Here is a 7034-nt window from a genome sequence, read left to right as displayed (position 1 = left end):
TTATTCAGAGTTAGCGGGGGACACGTTTGTCTGTTAAGAGTAAACGTTATGTGTTTACACTTTTGCGCATTTATTTTTATACGCCAGTCTGATAACCACCTCTCCACTACAACGAGATGATCAGCTAGTTGTGCTGTTGCCTGAATTGGGCATTTGGACCGACTTAAGATCGCGGTATCGTCTGCGAATGTAGAAGTAGTTAGCCGCTCGTTCGTGGGAATATCTGCGGTGTAAAGGAGAAATAGAGTTGGACCAAGGGCGCTACCTTGAGGAACTCCAGCCTCTATCGTGTAATCGTCGGATATTGTAGTGTTGCATCTCACGGCGAAGGCTCTGTTGTAAAGGTACGATTCAAGTATCCTGTGAGTGTTTTCCGGTAGTAACGTTCTGATTTTATGCATAAGGCCATCGAGCCAGACTCGGTCGAAAGCCTGCGCAACGTCAAGGAATACCGCACTGCAGTATTCCCGAGACTCGAATGCTGTTCGTATTTCTGTTGTTAATCTGTTAACTTGCTCTATTGTTCCATGGCTTTCTCGAAAGCCAAATTGATGCGCCGGAATAATGTTGTGCTCTTCCAGATATGGGATTATGCGTGTCAAAAGGCATTTTTCGAACAGTTTTGACAGACACGAGAGTAAACTTATCGGTCTATATGAGGCAGGTATTGTGTGATCTTTTCCTGGCTTTGGGATCATTATGATTACCGACTTTTTCCATTTTTTTGGGAAGTAGCCAAGTCGTGTAATCCCGTTAAATAGTTTACAAATTACCTCAACTGCACAGTTTGGGAGTTCAATTAATTCCGGGCTTTGAAGAAGAGTTATTAGCACTGGTGAGTGGTCCGATGATAGATCCAAAAGCGATTTTGCAGATATTAGATTGCGGGAAATATTTTTTGTCACAGCAAAATCAATTAAGTCAGGTAGTTTTCTAGGATCTGTTGGCCAGTATGTAGGACTGCCTGGTGAAACGTAGTCCAGTTTGTTGCATGTTTTGATGAGTGCATTATATAGTTGCCTTCCTTTGGGGGTAACAAGGCGGGATCCCCAGTGTGTGTGCTTGGCGTTGTAATCACCTGCTGCTATGAAACGCTGTCCAAGTGAATTGTAGAAGTCCATGAACTGGTCTTCTGAGACTGTAAAGCGGGGTGGGCAGTAGACAGCGGCAATGGCAAGGTTGCTGGTGCCCAACTGTAATTTTATCGATGTAGCTTGCAGATAATTTTTTGCAAACCGTTGGTAGAAGTGGTGTTTGATACGGTCTCTTATTAAGATGCCGGCTCCGCCATGTGCTTTACCATCTGGATGATCGGTGCCGTAGAACGTGTATCCTCGTATTTGAAAGTTATATTTGCTGGTGAGATGCGTTTCTGCCAGCAACATAACGTCGATGTGATTTTCGTTCAGAAATTTAGTTATTTCAGGTATATGCCGTGAAACACCATTGGCGTTCCACAGAGTTATTCGGAGGCTAGGCATAATTTATTTGGACTGCTGAGCTGCAAGCATTTGTAACAAGATATTTTGGTTTTGCATTAGAGTTTGCATGGTGGTTTTCATGAAGGACATAAATTCCATCATATTTTGTTGCAAAGTTATCATCATAGTTTCCATGTTACTTTGTGGCTGTCCCATGGCCTGCTGTATGTTATCAGTTTTAGGCTCTATGTGAGCTGTGCCTGATCTTAGAGCACTGGCGTAGGAAATGCTGTTGGTGGTAATTGAAGGGCCAAATGATGACCTGGCTGCTTTTGCGAAGAAAACTTCGGGTGTCGTTTGTGATTTCATGTAAATGTTCTGGCGTGCCGTTGTCGCTCTTTGCATCCGACTTTTCATCTCCTTGTAGACTGGACAGCCTCTGTAGTTTGCTGTGTGGTTTCCTTGGCAGTTTACACACTTTCTAGTGAGAGAGTCTCCCTTGTTGGCAGGGCAGGGTTCGGAGCCGTGGCAGTTACCACAAGCTACACAAACTGACCTGAGGGTGCAGTAAGCCCTGGTGTGTCCGTATTCCTGGCAGTTTGTACATTGCACTGGCGTTCTTGTGCGGCTCTTCTACTGTGATCCTACGGTGCAGAAGGTACTGCAACTTGTAGATTGGGTGCACTGCGTTTTTTTTTCAAAGTTCTGCTGTCTGGCTCCAGCTCGACCTTGAAAAGTGGTTGCGGCTTTTTGTTTTTGTTTATAATATTTATAACATGTTTTGAGTGAAAACCGTTTTCTTTTAAAGCTCTATAATTTCGGAGAGGGGTCACATCGGGTTCTATTCCCTTGAGCACAACTTGTAAGCCTTTGCAACTTTTCAGCTGGTACGTGTAGTAATTCTTTTTGGCATTGTTTAGGTACCTCGACACTACTCGGAAATCATCTTCGGTTTTGGTTTGAAGTTTGGTTTCGCTTATGTTCCCTTTCATAAGCGGAATAACATGAAAGTTATCCTTCCCGACAAGCTCAACTATTTTATTTACTAGGACGTTAGAGATCTTCTCCCGAATAAAGATAGGTGGGGGCTTTAGTTTCTTTGGGGCTAATTCTTCGTACTCTGTTTCAGGCTCCGCCAGAATGGAAAATCTATTTTCATTTAATGGCCCGAGATTTTCAGTGCCTTTGTTGGTACGGTTTATTTTGGGCATATTGCCGTCAGATTTTTTTGGGGGGGTTAGCTTGCGCTTGGAAATATTAATATAGCGATCCATGCCTGTCTGCGTGGCCGAACCCGCTTGCGGAATTGTAATTTTTCCTACCGTAGCTTTGTTTTTGCCGTTTGACCCGATTTTTGCACTTGGTTGTGTTGTTGCTTTAACCGCTGCAGAAGAAGAGAGTGGAGTCGTTATTGCATTGTTGGCGACAGAGACCGTTGTAGTTGACGTATTAGTTGCTGTTGTTGTTGCACTAGGTGGCAGAAGCTCGGTTGGAGTTTTGCATTGCTCACACCATGTTGTTTGTGCGGTGAAAAGCAGGGCGGGAGAGCAAGAACTAGCTCTCTGGTTTTCGGCGGTCAGTAAACTTGCACTTTCTTGCACTTTCGGTTCTAGAGTATTACTCGTGAACGAGAAATAAGCATTGTTTCGGGCCGAAGAGAGACGACGTTTGTCTTGCTCACTCTGAATTTTTTCACGGGCTTCGTCTTGCTGTTTTTGGCGTTGAGTGCGCTGATCCACGTTCTTACTCATTTATTGATAGAGCGTAATATTAATTAATTAATTAACTAAAACTTTAGTTTACGATATGCGAATTAGCATCGCGAATCGCAAAACCACGCGTTTATAAATTTTTCCGAACGTTTACAACTCAGTGACTTATTGTTTTTCCGGAGCGTTAAGAAAACACGTCTACACGCGACCGAATGTTTATTTTGACATTATCCAGCGAGCACAATCAAAAATCCTGAGAACTATCACTGGGGCACCTTGGTATGTTCGGAACGACAACATCCACAGAGATCTGGGCATTCTACCCGTAAAAGATGAAATTTCAAAACAAAAGGCATCCTACCACACCAAGCTAACTTCTCATCCAAACCAGCTCGCCAGGGGCCTAGCCAGGGTTTCCAACCGGACCCGATTGCAACGAAATGACCTTCCAGCTCAGCAATAGTTATTAGAGCCCTTACATCCCGCGTCAGTCAACTTGACTGTCAGATATAGCTTTTTAATTTAAGATTTTATATACTTATTGTTAGTCTCAATTCAGAGAAGATTCAATAAATAAAATGCATAAGTAAAAAAAAAAAAAAAAAAAAAAATTTTTAAATAATAATTAATATTTTACAAATATTTAGTGAAAATGTTTCTTCGTTTAACCTGAAAATATTTTTTTATAACATTTACCTCAACAGCGGTTACTGCTCTGAACTAAGAAAAGTTGCCGTTTTTTATGTTTTATAACTTTCAAAAAAACATTCATTTGTAATATATATAAAAGTGGAAGAAGCTCAAGGGGCATAAACGTAAAACTATCGGCTCTAACAAATTTTAAACAATTGCAGAAAAATAAAAAAAGCTTAAATTTTTGCTGTTTCATTTGGACCAATTATGTTAAGGTATCGTGAGTAGCTTTAGTACTTTAGAAGTTATATCCGTGCAAAGTGAAGCTATTATTAGCGATTTCCCGCTTAAAAAGCTAGTTTTTCAAAAAGTCGTAGAGCAAACTTTTTTTGTAACGACTTGCCCAACACATGAAAATATATTCCAGAATTCTAAAAAAAAGTCCTTAAAATTGTTGAAACTGACAAACAGACACGGAAAATTTTGTATTTTTTTAAAAATAAAAATAAATTTATTTTTTTAATAACGTTAATAACGCGTATTTTGAATTAAATTTAAACTGTGTTGAAAATGTGTAATATTTTACCAACCTAAGCTTAAGAACTCAACTTAAAAACATATTAGTATGTCATTTTCAACGCCCTTACTCCTGAACCAATTAATTTTCCTAAAGTCTTGGTATGCAATCCTTACATTTGGTTAAATAGTTGCATATTTTTTACTTTTTTCGTTGAAAGCCATCAACTACGTTTTGAAACGCCTGAGCTTGGTCCTTTGTCAAGGTATCTGCAAAATCAGAATCCTTAAAAAGTTTTCGTTTATCAGGACTCATATCCTTAACAATAGATGCTTTTAAAAAGTTATGCATTAACCCTAATTTAAGTGAAGAGGCTTAAGAATTTTCTCCTTTGGGACCAACTCTTCACATTGTTTTTACCAATGACATAAATCTGTCTTGTAGACTACTTTTTCTTTTATAATGCTGAAATCGCGTTAGAGCCAAAGGAAACATGGAATTAAAGCACTGATCCCAAACAATGCTTATGGCTGAGCAAACAATCATACCAATTCAATAAAACACAAATACATTTGAAAAAGAGTTTAAAAAAAAATTGTTTAATTAAAATTAAATTTGCATCCAAATGAAATTTTTTCGTCCCACTAAATCCCATTAAGTACATAGAAAATTTTCTGTAAAAAATAAATTTATTTTCGGCAATCCAACAATGGAATGCACTTGGGGGAGGCAAAATGCCTTCGGATTAGCGCAATAAACTATGACCGCAAAACCTTGATATCACCGTAGACTTTCGAACTGGATTGTTGTAATTAATTTTTGTAGCAAGAAAGCCATTGTTGTGACACACGTTTCCTTGGTGTGAACTGCATGGGCTATTGGCACTAACGTTTTTTGACTGTTATTGTGCAGAAGAACATGTTTCATGACATCCTTGCTTTTATCGACAAACAGTCGCCATTCTTTTGCGTCGTATTCGATTAATAAACTTTTAATGACAACACAACAGTAACTGCACGTTCCTTGCTCGTTGTAAAAAAAAACTTCTCAAAGCGCTTTCTGGAGATAGAATACCAAACTACCGACAATGCGACGCATTGCAGAGGTTATTATAATTTCAGTCAGAAGTTTACAACGCAGTGAAGGAGACATCTCCGACCCTATAAAGTATATATATTCTTGATCAGCATCACTAGGAGGAGTCGGTCTAGCCATGTCCGTCCGTCTAGTCTAGTCTAGTCTCTCAGTTTTAAAGCTATCTGCATGAAACTTTTCCAAATGTTGTCTTTCTATTGCAGGTAGTATATAAGTCGGAACGAGCCGGATCGGACGACTACATCATATAGCTCCCATAGGAACAATCGAAAAAATAAATTTAAAAAAATTAAAACTTTACTGTTTATACCCTTGCAGAGGGTATTATAATTTCAGTCAGAAGTTTGCAGTGATGGAGACGTTTCCGACCCTATAAAGTATATATGATCAGCATCACTAGGAGAGTCGATCTAGCCATGTTCGTCTGTCCGTCCGTCTGTCCTTCCGTCTGTGATCAGCATCACTAGGAGAGTCGATCTAGCCACGTCCCTCCGTCTGTCCGTCCGTCTGTCCGCCCGCCTGTCCGTCCATCTGTCCGTCCGTCTGTTTGTCCGTATGTCTGTCCGTCCGTCTGGTCTCTCACTTTTAAAGATATCTGCATGTAACTTTCCAAAATTTGTCTTTCTATCCCAGGTAGTATATAAGTTGGAACAAGCCGGATCGAAAGATTATACTATGTATCTCCCATAGGAAAAATTGGTGTACTTTATTACAAAACTTAATTTTAGGACTCCTTTAGAATTTAATGACAACACCTAACAAACAAATTAAAACTTTATTAAAGTGTTTATTTAATTAATAAACAGAAAAAAAACGGTAAATTGGTTTTTTAAAAAGGTAACAACTAACATTCGTTCAAACGCTCCGGCAGCTAAATATTGATTAAAAGAGAGTTATTTTTCAACAAACTAAAAATGTAAAAAATTAAATAAAAACATTTTTTAAATGAAATACTTATAACTAAAATTTAAAAAATGTATTAAAATAAATGAGAAATGAGAAACATCTAACTATTGTCAACAGTGGAGTGCTTCCTCGATTAATAAACTTTGGAATGATCAATGATTTGATGCTGCTTGCTGACTAGAGGAAAACAATTTTACTATTGACACCCGCAACGGCATTTTAAATGAAACTGTACTGTACCATATTCATGCATTGTCACAACTGTGTGCTATGGTTTTTTCAATAGCCAAGTAATAAGGGACGATTCGAGGTCGTTGAGATATCGCAACTAGGTTTTGAAGTCGTATTACTATCAATTTCTTTTGTAATCGGCACAAAGCTGCACAATATAATCAGCCTTGTTTCTTAACAATTTCAAAGCAGCGTGCCAATTTCAAAACTAATTGAATAAATCAAAGTAATTTTTTTTATATAATAAATAATAGTCGCCACAAAATCTGATATCAGTCACGTGTTTTGTTTTGTTTTTGTTTGATTCATTGTGTACACTGAATCCAAAACACCTTGCATATATGACATTCAGGAAAGCTCGAGCTATGATTATAATCACAACTATAAATCGCACAAACAAAACCAAGCCTTAACCAACACCATTTAAGCAAATTGAAAAATTGAGAAAAACTTCATGAAAAATGCATAAAAATATTTCAAATTTTATTTTCGATTTTATAAATAAGCTTTATCGATAGA

This window comes from Drosophila gunungcola, unplaced genomic scaffold (assembly GCF_025200985.1).
Source record: "Drosophila gunungcola strain Sukarami unplaced genomic scaffold, Dgunungcola_SK_2 000069F, whole genome shotgun sequence".
Lineage (NCBI taxonomy): Eukaryota > Metazoa > Arthropoda > Insecta > Diptera > Drosophilidae > Drosophila > Drosophila gunungcola.
The sequence above is the reverse complement of the archived record's forward strand: the minus strand, read 5'-3'. Positions refer to the sequence as shown.